The sequence below is a fragment of the Desmodus rotundus genome, chromosome 3 (genome assembly GCF_022682495.2).
Source record: "Desmodus rotundus isolate HL8 chromosome 3, HLdesRot8A.1, whole genome shotgun sequence".
NCBI classification, from domain to species: Eukaryota; Metazoa; Chordata; class Mammalia; order Chiroptera; family Phyllostomidae; genus Desmodus; species Desmodus rotundus.
The window spans coordinates 29,357,678-29,377,950 of record NC_071389.1 but is presented as its reverse complement, the minus strand read 5'-3'; the positions used below and the strand labels follow the sequence as shown (position 1 = coordinate 29,377,950).

At 41.5% G+C, this 20,273-nt stretch overlaps 1 protein-coding gene across 2 annotated transcripts in view; it reads right to left on the bottom strand.

Annotated features, from left to right (window-relative positions):
- Window positions 1–20,273, bottom strand: part of RNF220 (ring finger protein 220) — a 227,491-nt gene that overhangs the window by 138,914 nt on the left and 68,304 nt on the right. The gene's annotated exons all lie outside the window — the stretch shown is intronic.

Sequence of the window (20,273 nt, the reverse complement as noted above, 5' to 3'; positions counted from 1 at the left end):
AACTGGGAGTGGGTAGAGAGGCTGGGGAGACAAATCTGAGGAAAGGATAGATGCCAACTTCCTAAGACAGAAATGGCCACTTGGTTTTGGCAAAGGGACTTTCCCAAAAAGAAACTCTCAATTTATGCGAAGAAAGATGCTAATACCGAGGAGACACAGGTGCTGGGCTCGCCTGAGGCATCAGACACTATCAAATATGGAAGAGGGGACTTGTGCTCTCTCCCTCTTTCTCCTTCCCAATTCTAACGAACCCTTCATAATCCACGCCCATCCAGAAGCCCCAGAGAATCAAACTGTACTATGTGTTATTATTGTAAGCTGGATTCCTGAAAGGAGTCTGAAAGGGACCAGACATTGGATCATCTCTTTGTATTTCCACCAGCCGGTCCTTCTGCCAGGCCCTATTCTTTGAGCATGGGAGGTCAGTGTGGATCAGAAGGGTCTGGGCCCCAGGTATCCCGCATAATGTGGTCCCTAAAGCTTCTGTGTGTCATAACCATATCCTTAGCCAGAGGAGCCCAAGAACTAACAGCTGCTGGGCTGAATCTCCCACCGGCTTGGCTTCTACCCAGAGCAAGTTATTTTTGAGGAGCATCAGGATTATCTCACCAACAGCAGCAATGAGATCAGCATGCCTAGAACTTTAGGGAGCATCAGGATCAGCTGGAGGGCTTGTTAAAGCACAAATTGCTGGTTTCTGGTTTAGCTGGTCTGGGGTGAGGCCTGAGGATTTGCATTTCTAAATTCCCAGGTGCTGCTGATGCTCCTGGTCCAGGGGCCAGGCTTTGAGAACTCTGGCCTAGAAATCTTCCTCTGGTTAACCTCCCCAGTGTCCTGTCTTCACCTCAGATTTGGCCTTGAAAGATGAACTGAAAGACCTCCTACTGGAGGTGGGGGTTAAGGGTGTGTGAGTGTGGAGGGTCGGGTCTGGGATTATTTTTGGCTGCAAACCAGATGGGGAACGAAATCAAAAGAATAGTTTGCGTGGCACTGGATGAAGGGGAGCACAGTCACAGACATCTAGCACACTCACTGTGTACACACAAAAATGGACACACTCCTCTTTTTCCCCTTAGCCTGGGTTTGGAGTCCAAGCCTCTCTTTCTTTGCTGGGGTAAGTTTTCACCTCAGCAATGCTCTTCCAGATACACCAAAATTAAAGACAAAAATGGGGATGTAATCTTAAAAAATAATTCACACATTTTCCCACAGTATTCTCTTGTCAAATGAAGTTTGGTGTGATTTATGTTACAGTGTATTGTGGAGCACGGTGATATTATGATCTCACTGGATTATAATCATTTGTGCACTGTTTATTTTTCTATTCCAGACTGTGAGTTTTTTGAGAGCAGGGACCGTTTTTCTTCCCTGTGTGGCTCTGAGGGCTGGGCACAACGTGTAACACCCATGTTGTGCCTAATAAGTATTTGATACATGAATATCGCCCCGTGAGGATGAGGCCTAACCTGTATGCAGATGTCTGTTCAGTGTAGAATAAGAACAACCCATTTCACAGTTCTCTTTTGCTCTCCTTCAGGACTTTTCCCTTTCAAACATGTCCAGGCTGGAGTTTAGGGGTTAGTCTGGAGGGCCCCTGGGCAGGCCTGTATCCCATGGTACTGAGAACACATATACCACATGGAGAACTCTCCCACGTGGAGAACTGACCACCCCAGATTTCTCCACAAGGACTCCCAGAGCACCAGCTCGTGCTTCAGCCTGAACCTTATAAAGTTGTGCACGCGGTGTGTGTGTGTGTGTGTGTGTGTCACAAATTCAGGGATGAGAAAGACCAGAGGATCTTGAATATCTGCGATGGCAGTGGGAATGGCAGTGGGATTGAGTTGGGGCATGCTGAGTCCCCATTCCTTGACCTGGAACTGCAGATATTAGCCAGTTTTGTGGCTCTAGCTTCCTCGTCCTTTCTCTTTTTCTCCCTGTTCCAAAGGCTACAATAATAGCTCTGCATTTTTATGTTTTATTTTTGGAGGTATTAGGGTGCAGGGGAAGGTCAAGAGCAGGGAAATCAGCTGATTCCTGACCTCCTGGCAGTCCTAAGCTACCCTCGCCTCACCTCCCCACCAAAGATAAGCCTGCACTTGTCACAAAATCAGTCCTGGCAAATCTGACACTGCAATGATTGGAGGGGGTGGGAAGGCGGGGAGAGAGAGTACTTCATTCTTTACTGGCTTAAAAAGTCAAAGGCTCTTTAAGGCTGGCCAAAGGAAGCAAGATGTCACCCTCCAGTGCCTATAGCGCTTCCCCTTCCAGACTGGGTTCTTCTGCTCATTCCCAATAACTCTTATGCTTCTGTGACAGGCACACCTCGTTCTGGTTCCAGCGGAGGGAGACAGGACCCCTGCTCCTTTTCTTCTCCCCCATTCCAGCCTTCTGCCAACCTGGGTGTCCTAGAGCTGACTGGCCTGCAAACAGGACTGTATCTTCAGGATCCGCCCCCTCCCCCTTAACTTTAGCATTAACCTTTCTCTCTCTTTCAACAAAAGCCAAACTCTTTCAAAGCCAACTTGATTGAAATTCAAAAACTTTCCAGGGCCTCTGCACCACTCTCTACTCCTCCCTATATTGACAGCCGCTTACCAACCCCCTACCTTCCAACCCCTTACCCACCCCCCCCAGCAGTGCATAAAATAGGGAGACAAAGGGCTCTCCCACATCCCTTCCCCCCAAGCACAAGACTCTCCCTTTGTATCATTGTATCACTTCAGGCTGGGGAAAAGGAGAGCTGGCTCTGGGCTCTCCATTGTCTCCCAGCCACCTCCACCCCCCACTGCCTTCTGCAGTGTGGAGGCCTAAAGCTGGGTCCTGCTTAGTTGGTCAAACCATGAGAAGTTGGAGCCTCTTTTGGGGTTCATGGCCCACCCCTTGATAGGAGAGGAAAAGAGCCAAAAGTAAGTCTAGGCCTTAAGGGCGCCTGGCCCCACGGCTCCCTAGCCCCACATAGAGGACTTGAGGGTGGACCTGGAGCAGCCGACCCAAACTTGCTCCCTTATTTTCCTGGACACCAGATGGAGCTCCTCCCACCCCTCACTCTGTTGAACAAGCAATTAGAACGGTCTGGCAGGCTCTGGGGAGGGGCGGGGGCCCAGGTGGTGGCCAGGAGGCTATTAGAGAATGGAGACAGGCAGCCTGGGGACACCTCCCTGAACAAGGCTGTAGCCACTGGGGAGGAAAGACCTAGACTATTTTCATTTAATTAATTAATTCAACAAGTATTTATTGAGCATCTACCATATGCTCACTGGGGAAATGGCAGTGAACAAAATAAAGTCCTTCCTCGCAGAGCTTACATTCTAGCGGGCAAGACAATCAACAAATCAATGAATCAATACATATTTCAAGGATAAGTCTATATAGGAAAATAAAGCAAGGAAAGGGAGTAGAGAGTGCCAGGCTGGTTATATCATTAGGGGGTGATGGTGGGCTTGTCTTGTCACGAAGGCCTCCTGATACAGTCAACATTTAGACAGAGACCTGAGGTGAGGAGTGTCTGGGAAAAGAGAATCACAGCCTGAGGGAACATAAGACAAAGCCCTCATTTGTTGATTAAGGAACAGAAAGGCAGAAGCAGAGAGCTTGAAGGGGAGACCATGGAGCATGAGATCAGAGAGGAGCAGGGAGGCCAGATAATGTAGGGTCGCTTAAGCCTTGATAAGAGGTTTGAATGAGTGGGAAGTTCGAGGAGTCAAAGAATTTGATTTTTGTCATAAAAGGTCTCAGAGCAAGGGCAGAAGTGGGGAGACCTTAGGAGACTGTTGAAATTATCTAGGTGAGAGATGATGGTGGCTTGGACCAGGGTAATGTTGTGTAGATGGAGAGAGGTGGTCAGATTTTGGATATCTCCTGATGGCAGAGTCAACAGGATTTACTGAGAGGTTGTATAGAAGGTGTGGGAGAAAGGAGTCAAGGATGACCGCAAGGTTAGGGCCTGATCTGAGTGGAAGACCGAAGTAACCATTCACTGATACGGCAGAAATAAGGGGGAGAAATTATTTGAGCCCGTGCAGGTAGAAGAATCAGAATTTCAGTTCTGGCTTATAAATTGGAGCTGCCTATTAGACATCCAACTGAAGATGTCTGGGAAGCATTTGGGTACATGAGTCTGAAGTTCAGGGCAGAGATCTGGGCTAGAGATATAAATCTGGGAGTCACCAGCATAGAGCTGGTATTAAAATTATGAGCCTGGATGAAATAATCTAGGAAGGGTGTGTAGACAGAAAAGAGAAATCAGGGGACCAAGTCCAAGGGTTACTACAGGGTTTAGAGGTCATAGAGAGGAACAGGAACCAGCCAAAGAGGAGCAAGAGAACCCAGAGAGTGGCATCCTAGAAGCCGAGTGAAGAAAGTCTAGGAGGAGGGAATGACAGGCCAAGAATAATGTGGACCAAGGATTGGTCATTGGATTTGGCAAAAGGGGAAGTAACTAGTTGTATTGACAAACACCATTTCAGAGCAAGGATGGGGGAAAAAAATCTAACTAGGGAAGGTTCAAATGAGGGTGAAAAAAGAGGAGGGTGACAAGTATAGATGTAAAGGGGAATGAAAAAATGGAGAGGTAGCTGTAGGGGAAAATGGGACCAATGGAAGGTGTTTGTTTTACTTAAAAGATGATAAATATCACATTTGTATGCTGACAGGAATGATCCATTAGAGGGAAAATCTGAGGCTGAGATGGGAGTGGGGAATACAATTGCTGGGACAGTGTCCTTCAAAAAGTAAGAGTGACTTGGATCCAGAAGGTAAGTGAAGGGGTTCTCCTAGAAGAAGCATGACAAGCCACCCACAATAACAGGAGAGAAAGCTGAGTAATGGTACAGACAAATGGGTTGGTACATTAGATGGTGGGAGCAATTAGAAGTTATCTTCTGGTTGCTCCATTTGCTCAATGAAATGAGAAGCCAGAATCAAACAGAGAGAAGGCAAGAGATGGACTTAAAAGGGTTGGAGTTTTGCTAGAAGAGTATAATCAAAGAAAGAGGGGTAAAGAAACTGGTTGAGAGTATACGTAAGGGAAAAAATAATAGTAGGCAATGGAACATAAACTGGGTTAGGAGAGAAGTTAGGGGTGAGAGACACTGAAAAGCTGGTGGGTCAGTGGGGTGTAGTCCCCTAAAGCTGGGATTGGTGCACTGCAAGGGCTGAATTGGTGGCTGGAGGAAAGGATGATTAAAATGGACATTCAAAGTATAGTTATTGGTAGTGGCAAGATTTTGGGGATAAACATCTCAGTCCTTAACTGAGGTAGGGTGGAGGACAAGGTCACTGGAGGAGAGAAGGTCAAGGAACCAAGAGAGTAGAATGTCGAAAATGGTCCTCAGAGTGGGTTCCTTGGACTAAGAGTATGGGCAATACTTGGGAACTCATTAGAAATGCAAATCTTTGGACTGAACTCCAGACCACAGACTCAGAAACTCTGGGTAGGGCCCAGCAGCCTGTTTTAACAAGCTATCCTGGATGATTTGTTGTTGTTAAAGTTCAGAATTATTGGTATAGGGGACTTTGATGGTTGTGGGAGTTGAGGAGGGGTGAGAGTGGGTCAGAGTAGAGCAGTGGTTCTGGAACGTGGCTGCACAACATTGGCATCACCGGGAGAACTTTAAAAATCCCAGTGCTCAGGCCGCACTCAAGAATCAATGAAATGATAATCTGGCAGGACAGTGACTTTATGGATATCAGTACTTTTCGAAGTTTGCCTGGTGATTCCAATATGCAGGCAAGGCTGAGAACCATTAAATTATGGGATACACAGAGCTCTAAGGAATGACAGTCCAAGTGATGGAGGCTTCCTGGGAGTTGGATGCTTTTGTGGTGAGTGATACAGAGAGCTTGATGACGTTGGTGGTGAGGCCGAGCATGCTAGAGCTAAAGTTGCCACTTCACACCTGCCAATGAGTCTTTCCTTTCTGGGAACCCAGAAGAAATGAAGTTTGGGAGGACAGACCTATATAGGGATGTTCACTGCCCATCAAATACACTCCAGAGTAAATGCTGGCTTACTTCTGGCATGCCTGGGCCTAGGGGACCAACCACTGTCAGAGCCAAGTTAGGACCAGACCACTGCTGATCCATTACTTCCGGCCAGTGAGCTCCTTGGCCAGGCCAGGCTTCTTCCCAGCTGCCTTCTGTTTTCGTGGAAGCACAAGCAGTTTTTCATGTATCAAGCATCTTGGCCTGTAGGTTCAGTCCAGATGCCTTGAGAGTTGAGGTGAGAGAAGGAACATCATTAGCTTCGGAGAAAAAGGTATCCTAAGAATTTAGGAGGCAACTTCTAGCAGAAAGATGGGGAACTTGAGAGAGGAGGTCTTGGGAGCAGTATGTGCTCAATAAATGTAGATTGTGAATGAACCCAGAGTGAGGGGAACTGGTGAATTTGAGGGAATGGGGTGGTAATCACAGGAGTAGGTGTGATAGTATATTCAGGAGGCTTGGCCCAAAAGATTTATTGGGGCAGATTATCTCATGTAATAAATATTACTAAGGCTAAAGAGAAGGATCATCACATGGTGGTGTTGGGGCAATAAGGGATTATCACATTCAGGTGGATGAGAAGAGACTGATTACACTCTGATGAGACCTAGTGTTCACTCAAGATTCTAGATTATCCCACACAGGTGGGTAAGGCTCCAAGGTCATGGAAGGCAGATGGTTTCATACAGGAGGAGCTTGGTCTCTAATTATAGAGTGAAATACCAGTGTGTGTGTGGGGGGGTTGAAATTATTATATACACCTATGCCTTAAAGTATGTGGACTGTGATAAGGTGGGTATGATAGGAAAGGATGAAACAGACACATCAAATATGTCTGTCATAACAGCATTGTTTTAAAGGAAACTCCAGAGATGCCTCAGGAATTCTGGTTTCCAAGACCCAGAATTTATTTGAATGGTGACACTAATGTAACTCCCTTTGTATCCAAGGAAAGGGAAGAACTGGCTAGAAGAGAAATTGTCCAGAAGGTCCTTCCCCCATCCTTAGGCCAGGGTCATGGAGGAGATGTTCTGGCCGGGACTCTTCACCTTTGAAGCAAGAGGAGGGCAGGAGACAGGCACTTCTGTTCCCCTGTCCATCAAGAATTTTGGAGGACCAGAAGAAAAACGAGGCACCTCTTCTTGTAGCTCTCACACTGTAATTGTATGACCTAGCAGTTCCCTGTTCTCTGGGGCAGGCTGCAAAATTATTCAGCATCCCCAAGTGCACATGCTTGATTAAGTTTAATTTTATCAAGTTGGTAGGTGAACAGGGGTGACTGTTTCATTGTTGGGGGGAAGGGAAGAACTAGAAAAAATGCTGTGCTCTGGACCATTGGCCCACATCATACAGATCTATTACACAGCAGCAGCACACCGGGCTAGAAAGCCATGCTACCAGGGAGCATGAGCAAGGGCAAAGAGCAAGGGTGAAAAGTAGGAACTGCTGATGTGGCACGTCACCCTTGCTTACTCCAGGGCACAAAGCTTTCTTCCCTGACAGCCAGCTCTTGGTGTGTGACTGGGAGGGAGTACTGGGTCGTTATTTAAACCTTCTCTTCTTTCCACAGCAATCCTCATCCTGCAGGTTTCTACCCAAATCTATTCAAAGATGATTTTCGCATTTCATTTATTCATTCACTCATTCATTCTCATGCCAATGTGTCCCTCTTTCAGGGCTACCTCAGTTACTCCCACAGCTTTAGTTGTCAGATACACGTCAGTGACTCCAGCTATCCCCAGACCAGACTCATCTTCTGAGTTCCACCCTGGTGAAACTGCCTCTATCCCCAGCTTCACCAGAACTTCCCTCATGGACCTAAATTTCAATATGTCAAAAAGCTGAACTCATTCTCTTTCCCCATCCACATTGGTTTGTCCTTCCATCTCAGTGGATGGTCCTCTGTTCACTCTGTCATCCAATCTATCTCAGAGTTATGCTTTGTTTCTACTCTACAGCCATACTGCTCTCTTAAAATACAAATCTGTCATAGTTCTGCTCCACTTAAAACTCTTCAATGGCTTCCTATTGTCTTTCGGATTCTGTCCAAGCTCCTTAACAAAGCTTGTAAGAGCCCCACAGCACCAGCCCTTGCCTACTTCTCCAGCATCACCTCTTGCCACTGTTTAATGTATTCACTCATTCAGTGAGCATGAACTGAGTGGTTACTATATGTTAGACACTACTCTGAATGCCGGGCTACAGCAGTGAGCAAAATGGATCTCTCCCTTCCTGGACCTCTAGCTATCCTGATCTACTTTTTGTTCCCCTTCATGTCTGGGCCAATATGTACAAAGTGTATTCTGCTTAGAAAACTCATTGTCCTCCTTCTACCAAGTACTCCCTTGCCTAGTTAACCTCTATTCATCATCTAGGTCTCCCTTGCTCTCCACACTAGGTTGGGTTCCCCTACAAACTACATGCTTCTAAAGCAACTTGCACCAGTCCCATCAAAACACTCACCACATTTTAAGTAACTATTAAAAAAAAATCCTCACCCAAAGACATGCTTATTGATTTTAGAGAGAGGGGAAGGGAGGGAGAGAAAGGGAGAGAAACATCGATGGGAGCAAGAAACATTGACGGGTTGCCTCTCACACACACCCTGAATAGGAACTGAACCCGCAATCCAGGCATGTGCCCTGACTGGGAATTGAACCCACGACCTTTTCATGTACAGGATGATGCTCCAACCAACTGAGCCACACCAGGGCTTATGTAATTACTTTTAAAGTTGTCTGTTTTCCCATTAGTCTATACATTCTTTGAAAGCAATCTTTGACATCATCTCGTTGTACCCTTAAGTGCCTAGCACTGTTGAATTAAGTAGGTATTTAATTACCACCTGCCTTGTGCCAAACACTGTAGAAGTCTGAAAATAATTATCTTGCCATCTAAACCTACTTTTTAAATTTTTTATTTCCTTTTTCTGTTAATGGTGTTATCCATTACTCCCAGGCACCTAACTTAGAAATTTTATCATGAATTGATTTCTTCTTCTCACGTGTTCATAAATCAAAATTTTAACTAAGTCCAGTAGATTCTCTAGCTCTAGTTTATTCTCCTCTTCTTCATTCTCACTATTACTATTCCAGTTCAAGTCCTCATGATTTCTTTTCTTTTTTGAAGACATCTTTATGGAGATACAATTTACATGCCATACAATGGGCCCATCTAATGAAACCATTTGACATATTCAGAGAGTTGTGCAGCCACCACCACAGTGAACTGTAGAACACTTTCATCATCCCCCAAATCTGTCCTTTTAAGGTGTCACCCCAATCCTCCTATCTCCGCTATCCCCAGGTAACTACTAATTGACTTTCTATCTCTATAGACTTGCCTACTCAGGGTATTTCATATAAATGGACTCAAAGAATACATGGCCTTTTGTGTCCGGTTCCTTTTACTTAGCATGATGTATTCAAGGTTCATCCATGCTAGAGCATGTGTCAGTACTGCATTCCCTTTTCCCCAGCTTTATTGGGCTATAAAGAACATATAACACTGAGTAAGTCTAAAGTGTAAAACATGTTGATTTAATGCACATATTGTGAAATGTTTAACATCTCCATCAACTCACATAATTACATATTTTTTTGTGCTGAAAACAATTAAGATCTACTCTCTTAGCAACTTTCAAGTATATAACACAGTGTTGTTAACTGTCATCACCACGCCGTACACTAGATCCCCAGAACTCATTCATCTCATAACCCACCTCTCTTCACTCCCCAATCCAACAGCCCCTGGCAACCACCATTCTCTTTTCTGTTTCTATGAGTTCAGCTTTTTTTTTAAGATTTTACATATAAATGATATCATGGAGTATTTGTCTTTATCTATCTGATTTATTTTACTTAGCATAATGCTCTCAAAGTCCATACATGTTGTTGCAAATGACAGAATTTCTTTCCTTTTTTTATGGCTGAAAAACATTATATGTGTGTGTGTGTGTGTGAGCAAAAGTAGTTTTATAGTTGTGAGTACACAAAACACAGTTTATTCTTGTATTATTAATTATTGTATTATTTGTACAACCGCATACATGCATACATATATGCATATGTATATACATATATGTATATATGTATATAGCACATTTTCTTTATTCATTCATCCACTGATGAAGACTTAGGTTGTTTCAACATCTTGGCTACTGTGAGCAATGCTGCAATGAAAATGGGAGTGCAGATACCTCTCTGAGGTCCTGATTTCATTTCTTTTTGGATATATACCCAGAAGTAGGATTGCTGGATCATATTGTAGTTATATTTTTAATTTTTCGAGGAACCTCCCTACTGTTTTCCATAGTGGCTGCATCAATTTACATTCCCACCAACAGTGAACAAGAATTCTTTTTCTCCACGTCCTCACCAACACTTGCTATCTCTTGTATTTTTGATAATAGTCATTGTAATGGGTATACGATGATATCTCATTGTGGTTTTGGTTTCCATTTCCCTGATGATTAGTGATGTTGAACACCTTTTCACATACTCATAGGTCATTTCTATGTCTTCTTTGGGAAAATGTAGATTCAGTTCCTCTATTTACTTTTGAATCAGGTTGTTTGGGGTTTATTTTGTTATTGAGTTGTAGGAGTTCCTTATATATTTTGGATACTAACCCCTTATCTAATATATGATTTGCAAATATTTTCTCCTATTCAGTAGGCTATCTTTTCATCTTGTTTTTTTCTGTGCAGAAACTTTTTAGTTTAATGTAGTTCTACTTATTTATTTTTGCTTTTGTTATCATATCCAAAACAATTGTTGCAAGATCAATGTCAAGGGCATTTTTTCCTATGTTTTCTAAAGAGTGTTTTATAGTTTCAGATCTAACATTTAAGTCTTTACTCCATTTAGAGTTAATTTTTGTGTATGGTGAAGATAGGGGTCCAGTTTCATATTTCTACATGTGATTTTCCAGTTTTCCCAGCACCATTTATTGACAAGACTATCTTTTATCCATTGAGTATTCTTGGATCCCTTCTCAAATATTAATTGACTGTATACGTGAGGGTTCATTTCTGGGTTCTCAATTCACTTCCATTGCTCTTTGTGTCAATTTTTAATGCCAGTACCATATTGTTTTGATTACTACAGCTTTATAATATAGTTTTTATTTTTTAATTTTCCTGTAATATAGTTTAAAATCAGTAAGCGTGATGCCTCATGATTTGTTCTTTTTTTCATAATAGATTATTTATTTTTTAAAATATATTTATTGATTATGCTATTACAGTTGTCCCACTTTCCCCCTTCACTCCACTCCATCCTGCACACCTCCTCCCTCCCACATTCCCCCCCTATAGTTCAGGTCCATGGGTCATACATATAAGTTCTTTGGCTTCTACATTTCCTACACTACTCTTACCCTCCCCCTGTCTATTTTCTACCTACCATTTATGCTACTTATTCTCTGTACCTTTCCTCCCTCTCTCCCCCTCCCATTCCCCTGTTGATAACCCTCCATGTGATCTCCATTTCTGTGGTTCTGTTCCTGTTCTACTTGTTTGCTTAGTTTGCTTTTGTTTTTGTTTTTGGTGTGCTTGTTAATAACTGTGAGTTTGCTGTCATTTTTACTGTTCATATTTTTTTATCTTCTTTTTCTTAGATAAATCCCTTTAACATTTCATGTAATAAGGGCTTGGTGATGATGAACTCCTTTAACATGACCTTATTTGAGAAGCATTTTATCTTCCCTTCCATTCTAAATGAAAGTTTTGCTGGATAGAGCAATCTTGGATGTAGGCCCTTGCCTTTCGTGACTTGGAATACCTCTTGCCAGCCCCTTCTTGCCTGTAAGGTCTCTTGTGAGAAATCAGCTGACAGTCTTATGGGAACTCCTTTGTAGGTAACTGTCTCCTTTTCTCTTGCTGCTTCTAGGATCCTCTCTTTATTTTTCATCTTGGGTAATATTATTATGATGTGCCTTGGTGTGTTCCTCCTTGGGTCCAACTTCTTTGGGACTCTCTGAACTTCCTGGACTTGGGGAAGTCTATTTCCTTTGCCAGATTGGGGAAGTTCTCCTCCATTATTTGTTCAAATAAGTTTTCAATTTTTTGTTCTTCCTCTTCTCCTTCTGGTACCCCTATAATTCAGATGTTGGAACGTTTAAAGATGTCCTGGAGGTTCCTAAGCCTCTCCTCATTTTTTTGAATTCTTGTTTCTTCATTCTTTTCTGGTTGGATGTTTCTTTCTTCCTTCTGGTCCACAGTGTTGATTTGAGTTCCAGTTTCCTTCCCATCACTATTGGTTCCCTGTACATTTTCCTTTGTTTCTCTTAGCATAGCCTACATTTTTTCATCTAATTTGTGACCAAATTCAACCAATTCTGTGAGCATCCTGATTACCAGTGTCTTGAACTGTGCACCTGATAGGTTGGCTATCTCTTTGTCACTTAGTTGTATTTTTTCTGGAGCTTTGATCTGTTGTTTCATTTGGGCTATTTTTTTTGTCTTGGCGAGCCTGTTACATAAAGGGGCGGAGCCTTAGGTATTCACCAGGGTAGGGTAAGGCTCGTTGCTGCACTGTGATGCTCTATGTGGGGGAGGGGTCAGATAGGGAGCAATGGCGCTTGCTCCACTCTCTGCCAGTTTTCAGTCACTCCCTCCACTCCCCACAGTCAAATTTGGCCCTTCTTGTGCTGATTCCTGAGTGGGTGGGCTTGTGCATGTTCTTGGATCCTGTGGGTCTCTCCAACGAACTCTCCTGTGAGGCTGGGAGTTTCTCCCGCTGATGCCTCAGCCCCCACAGGTGTTTTCAATCAGTGGTTTGAGACTTTATTTCCCCACGCTAGAACTCTGGGTTGTGCGGTCTGTCACCTGGCCCACCAGCTGCTGCCTCACGGGCCAGCTGCAGCTCTGCCCACCCCGCTCCACAATCTGCCACTTTGCTGGGTCCACCAGCCACCGCCTTGCCATGAGTCCTCTCTGCCCAGCTGCCGGTCTCCACCCCTCCTACTGGTCTGGATGAATGTTTCTTCTTTATCTCCTTGGTTGCCAGACTTCCATACGGTTCGATTTTCTGTCAGTTCTGGGTTTTTTTTGTTTTTAAATTGTTGTTCTTCTTTTGATTGTATGAGGAGGCACAGTGTGTCTACATATGCCTCCATCTTGGCCAGAAGTCAAGATTGGTTCTTCTTTCTCAGGATTTGTTTGGTTATTTGGGGTCTTTTGTGGTTCCATACAAACTTTAGAATTTTTTTTCTATTTCTATGAAAAATGCTATTGGAATTTTGATAAGGATTGCACTAATTCTATAGATGATTTTGACTAGTATAGACATTTAGCAACATGAATTCTGTCCATGAACATGGAAAATCTTTCCATTTATTTGGGTCTTCTTCAATTTCTTTCATCAAAGCCTTATAGTTTTCAGTATACAGATTTTTTACTCCCCTTGATTAAATTTATTCCTAAATATTTTATTGTTTTTGTTGCTATTGTGAATAGGATTGTTATTCTTTATTTCTTTTTCAGATATTTCATTGTTAGTGTACAGAAATACAACTGATTTCTGTATGTTGACTTTTATCCTGCAACTTTACTGAATTTGTTGATTAGTTCTAACAGTTTTCTGGTGGAGTCTTTAGGATTTGCTACAAATAAGACCATATCGTCTGCCAAAGTCAATTTTACTTCTTTTCTGATTTGGATGGCTTTATTTATTTTTCTTGCCTGATTGCTATGGATAGAACTTCCAGTATAAATAGAATAGGAATTATAAGAGAGGGCACCCTTGTCTTGTTCCCAATCTTAGAAAAAAAACTTCCAACCCTTCACTAGTTGGTATGATGTTAGCTGTGGGTTTGCCATATATTGTCTTTATTATGTTGAGGTATGATCCTTCTATACTCAATTTTTTTAAGGTTCTAAGTCATGAAAAGGTGTTGTATTCTATCAAATGCTTTTCTGCATCTATCAAGGTGATCATATGACTTTTATCTTTCATTCTATTAATGTAGTGTATCACATATATTGATTTTTGCTTGTTGGGCCATCCTTGTATCCCAGGGATAAATCCCACTTGATCATTGTGTATTATCCTTTTAGTGTGCTATTGAATTTACTTTGCTAATGTTTTGCTGAGAATGTTGCATCTATATTCATTAGTGTTATTGGCCTGTAGTTTTCTTTTCTTATAGTATCCTTCCTTATCTGACTTTTGTTTCAGGGTAATGCTGGCCTCATAAAATGAGTTGAGTAGTGTTCCCTCCTCCTCAATTTTTTGGGAAGAGTTTGAGAAGATTTGGCATTAATTCTTCTTTAAATGTTTTTACTTAATTCCTTTTTATGATATACCATTGTATGGATAAATCACAATTTGTTTATCTATTCATCAGTTGCTGGATATTTGGGTTGTTTCTACCTTTCGACTATTATGAATAATGCTTCCATGAACATTAGTTTTGTAGACATATGTTTTCAGTTCTCTCAGGTACAAATCTAGAAATGGAATTACTAGGTCAAATAGTAACCCTATGTTTAACGTTTTGGGGAACTGCTGAACTGTTTTCCAAAGTGTTCACACCATTTTACATTACCACTAGAAGTATATAAGTGCTTCAATTTCTCCTCACCAACACTTATTTTCTGACCTTTTGATTATAGCCATCCTAGTAGGTGAGAGTGGAATCTTATTGTGGTTTTGATTTGCAATTCCCTGATGACTAATGATTTTGAGCATCTTTTCATGTGTTTACTAAGCATTCATATCTTCTTTAGGGAAATATCTATTTAAATTTTTGCCCATTTAATTTTTTTTATTATTGAGTTTACTTCTTTCTTCCCAATCTGAATGCCTTTTATTTCATTTTCTTGCCTGATAGCTCTGGCTAGAATCTCAAGTACAATGTTGAAATAAAGAGAGTGGACATCTTGTCTTATTCCTGATCTTAGGGGGAGAGCAGCCAGTCTTTCACCATTGAGGAAGTTCCATTCTATTCCCAGTTTATTGACTGGTTTTTTTTTTTTTTTATCATGAAGGGCTAGTGAATTTTGTCAATGCTTTTCATTTTTTGCATTTATCATGTGGCTTTGTCCTATGTTCTATTGATATGGTATATTACATTGATTTATTTATATGTTAAGTCAACTTTGCATTCTCAGGGTAAGTCCCATTTGGTCATGGTGCATAATATTTTGTAGATGTTGCTGAATTAGGTTTCCTAGAATTTTAATGAAGATTTTGCACATATATTCATAAGGGATCTGTAGTTTAATTTTTTTGTGATGATATTCGCCTGGTTTTGGTATCAGAGTAATACCAGCCTCACTGAATGATTTGGAAAGGGTTCCTTACTCTCCTATGTTTTGGAAGAATTAGTGAAGACTTTGTGTTAATTATTCTTTAAAAGTTTGTAGAATTCACCAGTGAAGCTATTTGGGCTTGGGCTTTTCTTTGTGGGAAGTTTTAAAAATTATTAATTCAATTTCTTTACTTGTCATAGGTCTATTCAGATTTCCTTCTTGAGTCAGTTTTGGTAGTTTGAATTTTTCTAGAAATCTGTCTATTTCCTCTAAATCATTTATTTTATTGACATACAGTTGTTTATAGTATTCTCTCACAATGATTTTTTATTTCTGTATGTCTGGTAGTGATGTCTCCTCTTTCATTTCTGATTTTGGTAATTTGAATCTTCTCTTTTTTTCTTGTTCAGTCTACCTAAAGGTGTGTTCATTTGTTGATCTTTCAAAAGAACCAACTTTTGATCTTGTTAATTTTTATCCTTTGTTTTTCTATTCTATATTTCATACGTTTATTCACTAATCTTTATCATTTCCTTCTGCTTGCTTCGGGTTTAGTTTGCTCTTCTTTTTCTAGTTTTTTAAGTTGGGAGGTTAGGTTATTGACTTGAAATATGTCTTCATTTTAAAATTTTTATTTATTGATTTGAGGGAAAGAGGATGGGGGACAGAGAGAGGAGGGGGGAGAGAAAGAGAGACAGGGAGAGAGAAAGAGAGAGAAAGAGAGGGAGGGCAGAGAGAGAGAGAGATCAGTTTGTTATTTCACTTATTTATGCATTCATTGGTTGTTTCTTGTATGTGCCCTGACTGGAGATTGAACCCAAAACCTTAGAGTATTGGGACAACACTCTAGTCAACTGAGCTACCTGGCCAGGGCTATGTCTGCTTTTTTAAATGAAGGTATTTATAGCTATAAATCTCTCTCTGAATACTGCTTTAGCTGCATCCCATAAGTTTTAGTATATTGTGTAATCATTTTCATTCATCTCAATTTCTCATTTCCCCTTTGATCCCTCATTATGTATGTTTAACTGTTTCTAAGAAACACATCTAACATTTCCCTTTCTAGTTGAAATTACATTTTGCTGCAACTACCTAAATAAAGAATAGTTTAATAAACATTCATTGAGTACCTACTATGCTCAGGCTCAGTGTTGGGATAGAAAAATGTTTAAGACAGTTCCTGCACTGAAGTAATTCACAGAATAGGGGGAGAGATGACCCTGACACAGACAATTATAATACTGGTTGATACATTCAATGGTTGATCTATGTTTAAAGTACAAAAGAATATAGAAAAGAATGTAATCAGCTCTGTTCAACAGAATAGATTTCAAAATGGAGATAATTACTGAGCAGGGTTTCAAAGGACAAATAGTTACTCAATAGTTAGACAAAATGATGAAAGACCATTTTCCAGGCAGTGGAAACAGTATATATAAAGATTGAGAGTTGTGAAACAAAATGGGGCATTCAAGAGCACCCTCTACCCCATCCTCAGACTCTGAGATTCTGGTGAAGCAGATTCTACCCTCACTCCAGGGTAATGAATGTGACCCACCATGAGACAATTTGAGCATTATGTTGCCTTGGCCACAGCAATTTGTTCAGGAATGGGCACAAATCAAAGTCAAAGGGATGCACTGGAACTTTAAGCGGGATTTTGAGAAACAAGACTTTTGCTTTTCCATGCCAGAAAATGCTTAATAGGCAGCTAAAAACCCAAGTCATCCTCATGTATTTAAAACCAGGGAGGTAGATGAGAGCCAAAGGAGAGTGCTTGGCACATAGTGGGAACTCAATAAATATTCACTGAGTGAATGAATGAATAACGTGTAGAACAGAATCCCAAGGAATATCAGATATAGCCATTTGAAAGTCATCTCATTTTCCTCTGAACTCCTATAACAACTTCTCAGAATTGAAAGTGTTTACTACCTTCTATTTTATAGTATAGTTATCTATAAATCTACATTATCTCTTCCCTTAAGATGTAATGCTTTTCTAATCCTACTTACTTGTATTATATATAAGATTTTATATTACCTGGCCCCTTGCCTACCTCTTCAGCATGAACTTTATTACTCCAGCAGTATTTAAAAACTTGGTGTAGCCTGAACATGCCATGCATACTTGTCTCTGCCCTTTCCATATTCTACCCTCTCCTCCAGAATACTTCAACTCAATTCAACAAGAACCTACTGAGAACTCACCAAAGTAAGATCCATTGGTAGAGGGTAATAGCAACTTACCAGTGATGACCAGCACTTTTTAATGAAGTACAATAGGAGAGTAAAACAGAAAAATGGCAGAGTGTATCTCAAAAAGTACTGTTTTTGTGAAACTTGTTTGAGTTGCAGGGGTGTGTTCTGAGTCACACTATAAAACATATATCTTACTGTAGATCACCATGGAAAAAAGTATGAAGGCCACTACTTCATACTTTTCATGAAGGCCCCTGTTACCAGCATAAACATGTTCTTGGTTTATAACTCAAACAATGATGAATGCCAATGGGCTTCCCTCCCTGTATCTCCAACCAAAAATTTGACTTCATTTTGAAACCCAAATTCTAAAGAGCGGTCATAAATTAGGTTATATTCTTTACTTCTGTTGCAATTACCACAATTTTTTAAACTGTCTTTTCCAATCTAACACATAGCCTGGTTCATAGCACTTTGCTGCTGTTAACTCTGTTCTTATAATAATAGCACTTGATGAGTACTTGTTTGCCAGGCATTGTTCTAAACTCTTCATATCAACAATCTCATTTATTCCTTATAACAGCCTTAGAGGCAGGTAACATTATTGCAAATTTCATTTTGTTGATTGGGGAGATTGAAGCATGAAGATATTGACTCAATTCTCCCAAGGCCACACAGTTAGGAGGTGGTGGAGCTAAGATTTGAACCCAAGCAATTTAACTTCCCAGCCCATGTACTAGGTCTATGGCTTTCCAAATGGGTATTGCTGTGGAGTAGACATGGAGTAGACAGATATATATTTCACGGACCAGCTGTCTGGAATGGCCCTGAGTAGTTATTGTCTAGAGAATATTGTCTACATGGTATCTCCTTTCTTTCCTAACTATCCATTTTGGTAAAGTACAGCCTAATTTATTTGGCCCGGTGTCTGTGGTTCAATCTTAAGCTGCAGGTTGGTTTAAACTCTCACTAGCTCTCTTGGAGAGAGGAAAAAGAAAGAATGAAATGAGGCCAAAATTCATTTCAATTTTTAAAGTTATTTTTAAAAAACAACACGATGGGGGAAGACAGCATATGTCTGGCTCTTGAAAGGATGAACCTCTATCTCTCATCCATGGCTTTCTCTGACTTTGAAGCTCTGCTCCCTGCTGGAGCCTCTGAGCTCCGTCAGCTCTGGGTGCTCCGTCAGCCCACGTGCTCCTGTTGAAGGTGAAGAGGACAAAATTGGGACAGGCTGCCGAAAAGACCCTCATTCCTTTGTTCTGAGTGAATGCTCTCTCTTTCTGAGAATTCTCAGCTTTATCTAAGGAGGGGAAAGGGCAGACTGTTTTATAAGAAGAAAGGAAGAGGGTCTAGGAGTCTGTTCCTTCCCCAAGTATTCAGTGAATTGCTGAATAACAGGGAGAAAAGAGTCAGGGAAAGGACAAAAAATAAAATAAATAATAAATAAAATGACACGGCACAGCTCTGAGCCCGTCTCCTTTCAGGTTTTACGGAGGGGCAATAGATTTTCTTCATTGCCCGTCCTGACTTATCACAGCCTTGTTTTTAATGAGGTATAATAAGGGGAACATTTTGTAACAACACGGTTCCCCTATTTTATCCTGCAAACAGCTGTGTCATGCTTGTGGCTGGAAGAATGAATCATATCTCTGCCTGCATATGCTAACTCCCATGTAATTACCCCAGCATCTTAAATAAAGCAGGTCCTAAACCTGTCGCTCACATTACCAGCAAACGGTACAGACCTCGTAACTGGGGCCTCTATCATTACAATTAATTTATCACAGAAGCAACTGAGATTAGAGGCTAGAATTAAAACCCAGAGCATGGAAAGGCACCGGAGTGACACTGAAAAGCGGGCCCTGGAGAGGCGGCTGGCTCCAGCAGCTGCCTGACGAATGCCTTTCCTGGGGAAAAGCTGCCTGAGTTGGATTTTGTTTTCTTTACATTTTTCCCACTCAAAGATTTTACTAAAGTGATTTCACTGCCTCTCTTGATTCAGAATGACGCTGGAAAAATTCTACCTGATACTTAACCAGAACTCTGTGTAGGAGTCACCATTTTCTCATTCTTAAACGGCCACGGTCCTTCCATGTAAGCAATCCCCTGAGACCTCCCATTTGTTTTTGTTATTAGAAAGGAATTTCTCATGACATCAGTTTGCTTCCTTTCAGGGGGCAGGAGATTGGGGGGAGGGGGAGAAAAGAACCCAGAACAATTACCTCAAATATAAAAAATTCTGTTTCATCTCCTCAGGCAGTTTCTCAACCAGGATTCCTCAACTGAACCAGAGGCAGAAAAACTACTTAAGTAACTATTTCCTTAGTTCTCTCAAGGTACAACTAGTTCATCTAGATGGCACTTTCTAGATGCACAGAAGAGGAGCTAATTCATTACATTCAAGGGGGCCCTGAGGGCATCTGTACTTGCCCTGGTTGAAAAAGGCTGAAGAGAGACAGATAGACTTACAGCGTGATTCACCAGAGAACCCTCTTCCAGACCACGAGTCAGTTTCTATCCTAGTGACAGCAGTTTTCACTCAGCCCCCACGCATTGGGCTCCTTTTATTAAGGGGGTGGACGGTGCTTCTCCCAGCACTGCCCTGAAGTAGAATATGCTGGGTCTCTAGGCTTGGAAGTTGGGGGGCCTGTTGTCATCATCATCATCATCATCACCAGAGCTCAGAAGTCTGCTCTTTCTGTCAGTTCTACCCACCGTGCAGTGGAGTCTATTGTGTGCCCACTGAAACCTGTTTCCTTTTCTTCCAGGGCACAGAACTCGATGGATTTTCCCAGCTTCCTTTGCAGTTAGAGATGACTGAATTCTAG